At 43.0% G+C, this 14207-nt stretch overlaps 1 protein-coding gene across 1 annotated transcript in view; it reads right to left on the reverse strand.

Moving 5' to 3' along the window:
• The window catches only part of phlpp1 (PH domain and leucine rich repeat protein phosphatase 1), a 53631-nt gene that overhangs the window by 36819 nt on the left and 2605 nt on the right, over positions 1–14207 (reverse strand). The gene's annotated exons all lie outside the window — the stretch shown is intronic.

Raw genomic sequence — 14207 nt, forward strand, 5'->3', positions numbered from 1 at the left:
AATTAATTTGAAGAGCACAAAAATTTAGATTGTTGGTTAATGGCCGACCAAGACAGGAAGAAGAAAAAAAGCAGAGAAACTAGCGAGAGATGTTATAACACTAGAAGCTGAGTGAAAGAGATAATGACCATATTGATGAAAACAAACATGAAGCGACCTCAAACTGCAACATGGTATGAGCTCTGGCTGTGTTATAGGACTGGAGGAAGAGGACCTTGTACAGGGGATGCTCTCATTTTCTGGGTCTGTTAGGAATGCCAACAGGAAAATGCTAATGTTATGTCTTTACTGTGAATGAAAATGTTAAGTTTAATGTCACTTCAGCCTTCTAGGGGAAGACTCATAATCTCAATATCTTCGAAATTGCCGAGTTAGAAAAAAATTCACCCCCGCACTGTGTGTGCCGATCGAGAAACTAGCTATCCAGTCTACACTGGTCTTTTGAACTAGGCTGTAAACATTTTTATTTCTGCTGTAAAGATCTGCTTTTCTGAATTGGTGTGTATGTGGTTTCTGGTACTTCCGGAGCCAGCATCAAGCGAATCCTTGATGAACTGCAGTTTTTAGCACTTCCGCATTTGATGCATATTTTTAGAACAGAGGTTGCCGCTTGATCTCCATGCATCATTCATTACCCATAATGCAACTTAGTAGTGAAATGTGGTATCAAAATTTCAATCAAACTCCACTTTTTGAAGATCCCCATTTTTTCTTATCCTACTTTTTTCTTTTTTCTTTTTTGGATGGTCCCCTCTAAGGATTCACAAAAGCTGTGAAAGGCTAACGGCAAAACAAACAACCCTGATGTCATTAGAGTGGATCCTTTTTAAAAAAAGATCAGTGTTGTCATCAGAGGAACATACAAGCTTTTAAAACTGTCAAAGTGGCGACTGCTTCTTGGGGCGAGTTCAGTAGCTGTGGTTCGTAAATCTGCGAGCTTTTTCACTCATTTTGTTCTAGTTCATACCTCTTTAATGTAAAAATTTGATACCCTTTCTTTCATATGTCAGTTGAATTGTGTTTGGGTTTTGAACTGGTTTTGAAAGAAAAATGAGGCCATCTCCTTGGATCTGGAAAAAATATGACAATTTTTTTTAACTTAAATTAAGCCCTGATATTAAGCTGCTTTTTGGAAAAATGGTTAGCAGATGCATAAAAAAAAGATAATAAACATGTAGAGTCTGCCTATAACCAATTTAAGGCATATTCTACCCTTACAAGAAGTCAAGATGCTATGCGAAGCCATCAAACAGGCAGATCAGAGAAAGATTTATCTGAATCTTGTGAGAAGTTTCTCAAACGCTTTATTATCTCATAATTCTGGACACTGGTTGCTCATCATCAGCGTCACTGTGTCACTTCAGCCTCCGCATTCTGTCACTCAGCGGCTGCTAATGGCCTGTATACAGCAGCAGTCTGTCTCTGCAGCACTCTATACAGCCCTGATAAAGTAGAGCGCCTAACACTGTGTGGAGGGGCTTAAAGAGAGGGGAGAGAGAGGCATTGTCATTTAAGCACCAGCACAATAACACCTCCTCACAGACACAGAGGTTTAGGCTTACCCACCTAGCATTCGAACCCCCCTGGGAAGAACATCAGGGGAGGTTGAAACGTGAGAGCCAGGGATGAAGGAAGAGCAGCGATAAAGGAGCCGGCTGACAACACCTCCCTCTGATAGTGAGGCTAAAGAGGCGAGATGAGACGCTAATTGGTAAAGCAGTGAAGGTTTGATGTCATGCAAAAGGTTAGAACGTGAGGTGGTTGAGTGCACATGCATAAACAGGAACAATGTGAATTTCTATGTGTATATGTGTGTGGTTTTGTTGTGTGTGGCGGTGATTAATTAGCTTGCAGGGACTCCCGCCTGTTTGTCGCTCTGGGTTTCCCTGTTCATTTGTACCAATGCATTAATAATGCCTGTCGCTGATAGAAACAAAGCAGGAACATTTTACATTCACAACTTGCCACTGTTGATCCCTTACTCTTTTTCTCACTTGACATTACCATGGTCCCTTTAACAAGATCATAGTCATGTTCAATATTACTTTGTACCAAAAGTGCCTCCTTGAATGCCTCCTCCTTAACCCAAGCAATGTAAATTCTCATATTGCAAATCTGATGGAACCACTATAGTCCAAAGTAAGCTACTTCACATGGGAGGAGGAAGCAGATCATGTTTAGGAGACAACAAACTACACCTGTACATCATTAAATGCCATAAGAAGTGGAGAGTGTCCCAAAATCTGAATCATGAATACTTCATTTAAATGGCAACAGAATTACTGGACTAAAACGTTTAATTAAACTTGATTTCCTACCAGCGAATAACGTCAGCATGTCATTAACATAGTGAAAGGCATTGATCCCATTTTTAACTAAAACCAAGAAAAATGGAGGCTCAGCCACAACTCCACTCTCTCAGCCCAGAGGCAAACATGGACATCCATTACAAAGACAAATTGAAAAGGTCACAAATACAAATTTGCAAAAGATAATCAGGTGGACTGAACTGGATGAGGCTTAATACTATGACATTCGCAAACTTCTGACATAGCACCAATATAATACTTATTTTTCCTGACCTTTGTTGAGAATGCATTATATGGCTTTAATGGCCTTATTTTGCAACACTGAAAAATTGAAGAATCTAATATGACGGGTATTATGAAATGTCAGTCAGGTAGAGTGAATGAGTTAATGAGAAGTTACAAATACAGGAGCATTTGCAATGCTAGCCTCCATTTAACACATTCATTACCAATAATATGTTACTAAGGGTGTAACAATCCATCTATCCAGATGATTCCATCGATTGGTTGAACACTGATCCAATCTAAGTGATGGAAAGTCTAAACATTGATCTGCTTCAGCATCTTTAATATACACTTTATTTTGAAATCCTGTTTCACAGTTTCCGGCCTGGTGCACCAGTGCATCATCCTGAACTTTCAAACATTGCTAACAGAGAAGACATGACGGAAAGCATCTAAGATAAATGGGACGATGTAATATTCACTTCCCACTCAACATTAAAACAGCATTTTAGGGCACTGGTAGCCTAGCGGCCCAAGCGTCCAACGTATAGAGGCTATAGTCCTCGTCGCAGAGGTCGCTGGTTCGATTCCCGGCCAGTCAACCATTTACTGCATGTCTCCCCTCACTCTCTACTCCCCACATTTCCTGTCTCTCATCAACTGTCCTGTCCAATAAAGGCGAAAAAAGCTCAAAAATATAACTTAGAAAACAACAAACAGAATTTTACATCCCACATTGGTCAAAATACAAGACATGTGTGATGTGCAAACGATGTTGTCTCAAGATGAAAAACATGACAAACCTAGACAAGCACCTGAAGAAGTAACACGGTATTGAGCTGACTCCAATGCTTACGTTAGCATAACCCTGCTTCTGCTGCCTGCCCAACACCTCTGAGCAACTTTTTTCCTCAAAAGCTGAAACACAACCATATAAGTGATCACAATGAAATTAACATACTCCAACGACATGAGGCACTACAGTGTTGTTGTTAATTACATTTGCATTCAAATAAAATAAATGTGGCATTTCACAGGCCTTTGTCGTTTTTGTTGAAAATAAGCTATTTTTCTTTAAAATTTCAGAAATGTTTCAGCAAAAAAAGTCAAAACATCTCAAAAGTGCCATTTTTATCTTTAGGTGAAATGTTACCAAATATGTCCAGGAGTCAGTGGAAAGACCCATCACTGGATCTGAAATGGTCCCGTGGCAGACCTTGTGGTATCACCAAATATCACAGCCATCCAAACAATAGATTTAATTTTGCGTCATGATGAAACCAAGCAGCAACCTCCGGTCTAAAAATATGAGTCCAATGCAGAAGTGCTAAAAACTGTAGTTCATTGAGGATCCGCTTGAGGCTGGCTCAAGAAATACCGGAAACCACATACACACCAATTCACAAAAGCTGATCTCGGCTCTCACTGTGAGGGGGGTGAATTTTTTTCTAACGCAGCAATTTCGAAGATATTGAGATTACGAGTCTTCCAATGAGAGGCACAGCTGACTTGATTGACAGGTGGGAACACTGTAGCTGTTGGCTAGGAGGCTCAAAGCCCGCCTCTTTACATCACAATCGCTCGACAGCAGCAATATGACTGCCATCGATGATTGGCCTCAAAACAGCGCTTCAGAAACAGATGGGTGACATCACGGATACTACGTCCATATTTTATACAGTCTATGGATGAAACTGGTGATATGCACCCTTTATGTAACCTACATCTCTCACAACAATCAAGTTGACACATAGCCTAACATTGAATTAATAAGTACACATTTTATAAATGGTAACTCATGTATTCTTTGGTGAACAGGGGATGCATATTTGCAATTTTATATGCTGTGTACACACCAAGCATGTGCAACCAATCAGTATGTAGACAGATTCCAGTGTAGAGAAAGGCACATTTAAGTAGGCGGCAGCAAAGTTTTTCATAGATGCAGTCCTAGAATAGCAGTGGAGTGAGCAAGAGATAGGGTGAAAATCAGATCAGCGTACTGTACTGTGATATCATACGTGTGTGTTTGGTTTGTGGGATTAAAAAAACTCCACAGCCTGCTTCTGGTCTCCTGTTTGAGCTCTTTTTGCTCACAATGTCCTGCATTAGTGTTATAATGTTAGTATTATATCAGTGTCATTTGATACTACCAAAAAACATAAACTGACATACTTTGAGAGAAATATGCAGCAAGTTCAGCCGGTTGGCTCAAATGAGACAGTGACTTAATCTGTGTAAAAACACATAACAGAAGTTCGGCACCAATGTTGTAGTTTGCCAACAAATTTGGCTGAGCTGATTCCAGTTTCTCATCTATCCTAATACATAATACATAGTACCAATAAAGTGTCTTTATAGAAGCAGTGTGTGGTGACAATGACAATGCTTGTATCAATGATTGGAATTATTAACTGCTAGTCCACAATGAAAGGCGGTCCAACCACTTTCAAGTTTTCCCTGAGGGTTACTGACTCTCTGATAAGTACATCGTTGTTGTTGTTTGCACTTAACCTCTAATGCTATTCATTATCAGCAGCTATGAAGGACTCTGGTAACTTAGCTAAATCTGGCAGTGAGCCACTGGGATGCTGCTGGTTTAGGAGACTCTTTATTAAAGGCGGTTTATGATGTTGCATTCTTTTGATAGTGAAAGAGCTGGAGTGTAATAAGGAGAACACAGGCAATAATAGAGGTAAACAGTGACCATTATTATTATCACTAGTTCAGATGTTCTGCAATGCTTTAAAGTATTGAAATGGCCTCTATTGGGCACTGGTTGCCTTTTGGTGATGGAGTAGGAAGTTGTGCAGGAAGACAGCAGCAACAGAGTCGGCTGTTGTTTAATCCCACAGAAGGATAGGCCACAAAGTAATCAGATCCCAGATCTGTGGTTAAAGCTACAATCGGTCCAGTTCAGAGCGGAGAGAAAGAGAGGAAGGCTTTCACACAACAAGAGTGAAGGGAGGGGAAGAGGCGAGAGAGAGAGGGGGAATTAAAGGGCTGCTCTCTCCCGATGATGCACAGCGATGGCAGGACGAGTGAATGAATGAGATTGTGATGTTGTTGCACATTCCCCCAGCCCCCATGTGCTCACTTTTTCTCTTTCTTCTCCTTCTCTCCCTCTCTCTCTCTCTCCTCTCCTCCCCGTCTTTCCCTCTTCTTTTGTTTTGTTTAAAATTTAACAAGGTCTGGAACAGTGGAGGGCTGAAGCGGGCATCCGGGGTGTTTTGGCTCAGCTTCATGTCACATGCAGGGGCCATGTGAACACAGTGGCACTGAGAGAGGGAAGGAGGGGGGAGTCGGGATGGCGACGGGGTGCTGGAGCGGGAGGGCAGCAAGAGAGAAAGAGAGTGAGAGAGAGAGATAGTGAGAAAGAAACAAACCAAAAGGGGGGGAAGTCTTTAAACTAGAGGGACAGGGAAGCAGTGAGGGCTGGAAAAGAACTGGGTGGTTTAGAAACAACTGTAGAGCACACCACAAGGGAAACAGGAAGTAATGAAAGAAAAAGACTCGCCAGAAAGGGATAAGCACATGCAAGATAAAAACAAAATAAATGCAAAGGACAAGGTTAGGGGAAGAGAAAGCAAAAAGTAGCTTCCTGGTGCAGCAGGTGACAGCTCTACTTTTTTTTTCCAGGGCCTGGGTGATTATCACTGCACAGCTGACAGCATGACACAAGCAAATTGCCTTGTTAATGATTGAGAGTGGCTGCACATGAGGGGTGTCTGTCTGGACTGCAAACTGGACTTTTAGTTTCACAAAGCTCAGCCCTTACAAAAAAAGGAGTCACACCTGTGTGATAAGATGCAATCTAAAAAAAGTTTGTATTAATTATTAGAACTTCTATGCAGAGGAGCATAAAAGGAGCATGTTCTTTGACATTTTCAGCTTTTGACAAATACTACAATTTAGGAATTACCTACTGGGGCCTGAATGATCAATTCACTGCAACTGCAGGAAACATTCAAATAGACTAAACGCAAGGACATGAAGACAAACCAAGCTGTCAATACACAAACACACTGCAAAGTCTGGCTTAGGCTAATTTAACTTATTTCATGTCTTTAAACGTACTTCTATACCTTCTTTGTACAGATAGTATTTTCATTTTTATTCAGAATTTTTGGATTTGTGTTTAGGTTTATATATTTATTGTCCTTACTGTCTTGTTGTGTCCTTACTGTCTTGTTGTGTCCTTACTGTGTTGTTTCCTTACTGTCTTGTTGTTTCCTTACTGTCTTGTTGTGTCCTTACTGTCTTGTTGTGTCCTTACTGTCTTGTTGTTTCCTTACTGTCTTGTTGTGTCCTTAATGTCTTGTTGTTTCCTTACTGTCTTGTTGTGTCCTTACTGTCTTGTTGTTTCCTTACTGTCTTGTTGTGTCCTTACTGTCTTGTTGTGTCCTTACTGTCTTGTTGTGTCCTTACTGTCTTGTTGTGTCCTTACTGTCTTGTTGTGTCGTTACTGTCTTGTTGTTAAGTACCAGTGTTCTATTCACCACGTCAAATTCCTTGTGTGTACGAGCTCACTTGGCAACAAAGTTTTCTTGAATCTTGAATCTTGAATCTTGAAACATGGAGAAACAAAAGTGTTTCATGGGGGCACTAAATGTGTTGGACAAGGCTGGGACCCACTTGTTGCCATGGTTTCTAAATGATGCAGTCATGGTTTAGGTCCGTGTATCATCTGTTTATCCTCATATGATATTAGATATGAAAATCATTTGGATTATTATTTTTTAAAGGCTTTTATTGCTAAAGATTTAGAATAAAACTAAAATAAAAATAGAGTTCATAAAGCTCATGCACAGTCTGCCGTGCAGCATGAAGTGAACTCAACAGGCACACACAGATTTAAAGACAACTGCATATTTAAAACTGAAAATAAGCAGGCTAAAGGCATTATTTACCTATGAATTTGGATCTTTCAACACTAAATCTACTCAGTAATCCTGAAAATCACTAATACAATTTTGCTCTGCAGGGTCATGCAAGGTGTGTGCAGCAGTTAATGCAGCAGCAAAATTCAAGAATCAACAGCGTAAACAGTTTATATATGCAGTTGGATTCCAATAACTTTACATACCGCTGTGTATCCTGGTCATATTCAGAACTTTCTACATCCTTTAGTTAGGCTATTTTGTGACTTTGGGCCCAGTTGTGTTAGCTGCAGTTTGTTAGAGCTTTCAGGACCATAAATACTGTAAATTAGGGCATTTGGTCGCATATCTTGTTAAGACCAAATGATTTAAGGTTATCACCCTCTCTAGCTTGTAATTACTCGACTATTGAACCACTTATTTATATTTTCATTAACTAGCCGCCATATGTTGTGACTAAGCTGTAACGCAGCCACTAGCTGGGGCTGTTGCTCTTGTTAATGGCTTGTGTCGTAATGCTATAATGCTCTACAACCCGGATCTAAACAAGCACAGATGATAGATGGTATCTTGTAGTGCGATGCGGTTGACAGCATTTTGATCTAGAGCATGGAGATTTGTACACAAGCTCTGTCTGGTTAAATTGCTATAACCACTCGGACAGAGCAATGCATAACCAGCACAGGTATGTGGTCATGGCCGTTATCCTGCAAGAAGAACCCGTGGTTTGTGGTGCTGAAGAACTCCTGGAGCTCTTGTGCTTCTGTATTTTTACATTTGGCACATTATACCTTCAGTTGCTGACCTTAAGTTGACATGACTAAAACTGTTTACTAACACTTGACTGTTCAGACATCCAGCACATACAAAGCAACACTGAAGAATGGCAACATTTCAGCCTCCTTATAGCTCTGTTTTTGGTATCCACCATATGCTGTGTGGTGCTGGGCAGTTAGCGTACAAAGGACTTTACAAGCATTGACGCACTTGCCAAAAAGCAACACAACTAGGGCAGTGCGAGCAAATTTAAAGAGTATTAAAGACTGCTGTGCTGAGGATACATCTCCAAGATCAAAGTAAGGAACCTATGCACTATAAAGCTGTGCACAAAGCTGCTCCTGTACATCTAAGGGCTTCTGTGGGCTGTGTTCCCTTTCAAAGCCTCTCAGGGAAAAGACACTCTTGCCAATAAGGAAGTATCATTCTTGTGCTTCAGCATTTTTTAAAAGAGATGAACTTTAAACTAGGTCATCTCATATCAACAACTCGGCCTCTTTCTATTAGAGCAGAGTCCATGGAAACCGGCTCTGCTCCACCCAAACCGCACACCTTATCTCGCTGTGACCATATGACTCAAAGATTTGGGGACAGTTTGGTAACTCTCTGAAATTGTTTCACACAATCCTATTGGCTGAAGAATTGTGCTGCTTTGTGGGGGGTTTTTTCAGTGCAGGAAGGTGCCTCAGTAAAACAAAATCTCCCATCAAAACACTGCCCCCAAACACTAAATAAACCAATCCTCTTGGAATTACTAAATGCCTTGTAAATGCTTAGAAATTGAAATCTTAAAACACAATGCAAAATTCTCTCTCTGGAGACTCAGGCTTTGTAAAATAAATCAGTTTAAGCACCACTGGAGCGCTGCTATTTAGAAACCTCCCATCCAGGAATTGACACAGTTCTGTCCCGTACACTAGCAGGCCGTGTGTTCCCTAATCGGAATTTTTGGGCCTCTTTAATGCTGAGAGTTGCAGATGTTGCCTAGTATTAGGCTGTGCTGCTGCTGATCAAAGCTACAGAGAGTGAGCCCCTGCTGGACTGACTCTAATCCCTCCCTCCTTTCCTTTATGCATGTGGTCTGAGCAGGGAGGGACCTGACTGCTTCTCCGCTTGGGGACAGTCAACCTTCTTCATGACCCCTCTGAAGGGGGAACCTTCCTGCTCGTGAGCATCACCAACTCCAACCCAGCAGAGGATTCTCGGCAGGGGCAGTTTGATGGACAGCTGAGTGGGCCTGGCTGCTCCCATAAGGCAGGGAAGTTTGCGGCCCTTCCCTGCCCCCTTTTCCCTATTCCCTATCGGAGAATGAGCCTGCAGGCAGACAGGGGTGACATATCAGCGTGACATTGTTCAGCCTAGATTTAGCTGCTAACCAGAAAGCTAGGAGAATCTCTATTGCTGTTTCTCTTTTACTTATTTCCACAGGGAGCTGGGGCTAAACACAACTGTGTACCAAAGCGGACACACTCACAAACAGAGATGACAGAGAGAAATAGCCTTTAGGTGTGCTAAAGCTGCACAAATACTAACCAGAACTGCCTTTTATAAATATTTTTAAGGACAATTAGGAGGGTGACCATTCATTTTTGAAGTGAAAAGCAATAGGCTAGGGAGAGATAAAGAGATATGGAGAGATAAATGGAAGCTGTCAGATGGTGTGAGGGAGGAGGAGATGCAAGGAGAGATAGCAAGAGGAGAGGGAGGGGGGATCGATCATGAGAGAAATTGAGAGAGGGAGGAAGATTCGGCGCGAGAGGAGAGAAGGGTGGGAGGATGTCAGCCAAGAAGGCAATCTATATTAGACAGAAAACAGTTCCCCTGGCTTTAACCGCTACAAGCTGACACCACCATCCTCTCCTCACCATGTCTGCATCAGTAGACACACACACACACACATACATACACACACACACACACACACATACATACACACACACACGCACACACGTGTGAATTCTCCTCCAAGATCTGCATATTCCAACTCCACACTGATGCCATACGGCCACATTTCATTTAAGACCACTTGTTCACGTGTGGCTCGCACGTGAAGAGACATGAAATCCATGAACTATTCTTTGATAGCTCGCTTTCATCTTCCCGGTGCACACATACACACCAGGGAACGCATAAAAACCTCACAGACACATGCATATTGGATTTGAGCTCTGGAACGTGTGAAATCTGATTACACAATTACATAATGACTCAGCAATAGGCCATTTAGAAAGACCATTAGTTGTCAGGCCGGGACATGGATGTGAGGAAGGATGAGGCAGCCTAGTGCCTCACTTCTGTAAAGTCTTCCCAGGAGTGTCGGCGTGCTTGGAGATGCTGTGTGGTTGCTGTAAAATTATCCACATCTTATAGATTTAAGTGAAAGTGACACTTAAATATTGCAATTCATAAATCTCTGGTGAGTGGTAGAACATCATTTGAATAGCAAAATTCATTCAAACTAACCCACAGTGAGGGATGCTCGTGTTTTTACCAGGATAACCAGTGAGGCATCCTGAAAACTAAAAACAAAACAATGACAAAATCAGCGCAGACTGTTCTCCTTCTGCCTTTGAAAATGTTTTCATAGAGATGCGAGTGTGAGTGTGGGAGCAATCTGGCGTGCTGACTGTACGCGGGGAGAGCGACGTGGCACAGACAGGACGAGAGTGAGTGGTTCTCTGCTTAATAGCTGCCACGGCCTGCTGGAGAAAGCTGGGAGCTTCATTAAGCCTTTAAACCCTGCAGAGTCCTTCAAGTCATCACGTCAGCAGCCGCTGCCTCCTCAGAGACGGCCCGAGGTTAGAGTGGAAGGATACAGTTCTGCATCGAGATTCCTCTAAGCTTTTAGAGTAATTGAACTATCACTGTCTCCTTAAAGTGTTAACATCTTGTGTCTGCATGGAGTACAGACATCATATCAGGAGTCAAGCTTTCTTTTCTTATTATTACCCAGGCCTCTTGTGAGAGTTGAGTTCCTTTTATTGTTTCTAATATTGTAAAACTTTCTTTTGAGAATGAAAGTCTTGAAGTTATATTTGCAGACATGTTGTGTTTGAAAGTCTATTTTTTCAGTTATCTGTCATTTAAAGATAATATACAGGTAAACCAGGTGATGACAAGATGTTAGCCTAAGAGTTTTAGCACAGTCCAAAAGCTAAAACAAGGTGTGTTTTGTTATTTAAGTTTTGTGAGGAAAAAATAAATCGGTGCGTGTCGCCATACTTGTGAAATTTTGACCTTGAATATGCAACGCTATAAAGTAGGCTCATTTATTGCTTTTGTTTTGTAAGAGCAGAGCCATTATCAGCAACAATCATTCAGATATATTTGTTTTGGAGTTCTGCATGAACGATGTTTCCTGCCAAGTTCACCTAGCTGGCAGGTGCTGTAAGGAACACGGAAATTACCTGAAAATTGGGTGCAGCTTGTTGAAACTGTAAAAGGCCCTGACTTCCCTTCACAGAAGCTTGAGCTATAAACTTGCGTGGAGCTGAAAAGGATTAATACCTCGATAGAGTCTGGGTCAGTATTTGCCAGTGGCCATTAATTGAGCTCATAAAATGAGCCGCATCTTAACACCACTCTCGATTTACAAGAACCTGCTTTTTAAAAAAGCAAACATTTCAACTTTATTAGGGCGAGCTCACTAAATGCGGCGTGTATGCTGAAGTGCATGGAGGAGAGTGTTTGTGAAGCCGAGTAGGCTAATGAATCTAAATTATTTAGTTTGCTGCTTTGGTTTGGTTAAAAACTCCAGGTCCTGTACCTCTCGGGAAACCCAGTGCCAGTGTGTGTTAGTGTGCCGTTTCCTTTTCCTTTTCTTGCAAGACACACAAACACACTCCAGTCGGTGTGTAAAGGAAGAGAGCAATCGTAGCAGGGGGGCAGCTTCATTACTTGTAAGGCTGTGGATCTCCTGTCCTCAGACTCTGACCTGAACCCTGTTCTTTCACCTGATTGGACAATTAAATCACAGCCCTGACTGCTGTGTAAAGTTAGAAAAATCCCATCTCTTGAGTTGGTGTGCTTTTATTTAAAGCTGAGGAATTTTGGGCCTCTCAGCAACAGAATGTGCATGTATTGATTATGTGAGTCTGTGCATTTTTTTTTTACTCTTTTCCCTTCTACTCAAACTCTAATAAAGCTGCCTCTGCACTACAAGAGGCTCCTGTGTGGGCAGCTCTGAAAGGATCACTCGTCAGCTTGCCAAAGAGGACAGCAGCCCTTTGATCTAGGCAGCCTTCTGTACATGTGTGTGTGTGTGTGTGTATGTGTGTGTATTTTTTTTGTGTGTCTAGGGGGGCAAAGTGAGTTCTCTCATCTGGCCTCTGCAGAGTCTGTGCACTCAAAGCATGACCTGAACCCTTCAAAGTCAAACCAGCCTCTGCATTGTCCAAAAGGATCTGCTGAGACGCACCATGGCAACTCCTAGGACTGAGCTGCCTCTTCCCATCATCCTCCTGCTTCCCTAATCATGCTGAGTGCTGAGTACCTCATCTGTCGCTCATATTAAAGATACAGCACCGCTTAGAAGTCTGCTCATACTTAAAATCTAGGTTAGACCCAGCATTCAAATCCAACACAGCACTCCTACTGAGCCACATCAAAGTGTAGATACTGGACTTTGTGTAGTGAAGAGAGCTCTGCGTGCAAAGGCATGAAGACAAAAAGGCCTTTAGTGTGACTGGGGTCTACAGTTGAGGCAGCTGCGCCTGAGAGTCAGCCAGCAAGTCAGCTGAGACAGTTCCCTGTCTGCGCTATCTGTGCAGGACAACCATTCAGAGACAGCTCAACATGTGTCAGCATGGTGTCCCACCTCCCCCTGCCCACCGAGCCCCCCCTCTCTCCATTTCCTCCTCAGCAGACGTGCCTGACATTCTAGACGAGCCGGCGTACATTCCTCACATGCTTCCATCGTGTAAGGAAACGGCGGAAGAGCAGGCCAGACATGTCACAAGAGCATGAGCGCCGCTTTGTCTTTACAGTGAATGCATCTGTGTGTTTGTAGAAAAGTGCTCTTCAGGGCCTTTCTCTGTGGGGCTGAATGAGAATTAGGCCTACTGTGCAGGCTGGGTGTTGAGTGGTGTTACTGGCTGTGCGAAGGGAGGGAAGGGGGGTGGAGAGAGTGCTCAGGTGACCACAGTTAAGCTGTCTCACATGGGATGTGGAGGCGTCACTCTCTGAGAGGCTTCAGGGTAACTTTACCGGCCTTTAGCGGCTGCTGGTCGAGCTCAGCTGACTGCACAGCCTCGTTCAGAATTTCCCCTCCCTCCATGCACATCCATCCACATGAGCCCCTGTGTGCATGCTCATACCGCCTGCCAAATGATGCTATCTGAATGAAATCATTCTACCTCAAGCGAGCCAGGATTCAAGAGCACAATAGGTCATGAAGCGCATGTGACTGTGAACGTGAGCGGGAGCACATGTGGCCATTTTCAGCTCGGTATTGAGTGACCTCTAGTTCAACAGCCTCTTAGGACAGGAAGCTGGAGAGTATTAGTGCCTCTCTTGTCTTGTTCCAATCCAACAAACTGTTTCTCCTCAACTGTCCTCAGCAGACACTCGGTTCCACTGACACCCCCCACTCCTTACCCCCCTTCCACCCCTTAATTCATTTCCCTCAGCAGCGACAGCAATAGCAGCAGTGGTGGAGGCAGTAGCGTGGTGAAGAAAAGGGCTTCCTGCGCTTTGGAGGAGCACGTTAACCCAGCTTGGCAGGCAGTTAGTTAGTGTGACAGTAGCCGTGCTGGATGCCAATAGGACAGGCACTGTGCAGCATCTCAATGACCAGAATTCACTGGGTCCACAGAGAGGGTTTATGGTCCTCCCAGCCATACCGCTCCCACCCCTACTCTCCATCCAACCACAAAGGCATTCAGCCTTTTCATTAGGATGATAATGGGGCAAAAGCCGGAAAAGGGCCCCATGTCTGCGCAACATAAGTTGTGGTGATGGCTTTGTGGCGATGTCATGCGTGTCCATGGAAGCACAGTGTGCTGCTACGGTCCTACAA

The sequence above is a fragment of the Notolabrus celidotus genome, chromosome 15 (assembly GCF_009762535.1).
Source record: "Notolabrus celidotus isolate fNotCel1 chromosome 15, fNotCel1.pri, whole genome shotgun sequence".
In the NCBI taxonomy this organism is placed as follows: domain Eukaryota; kingdom Metazoa; phylum Chordata; class Actinopteri; order Labriformes; family Labridae; genus Notolabrus; species Notolabrus celidotus.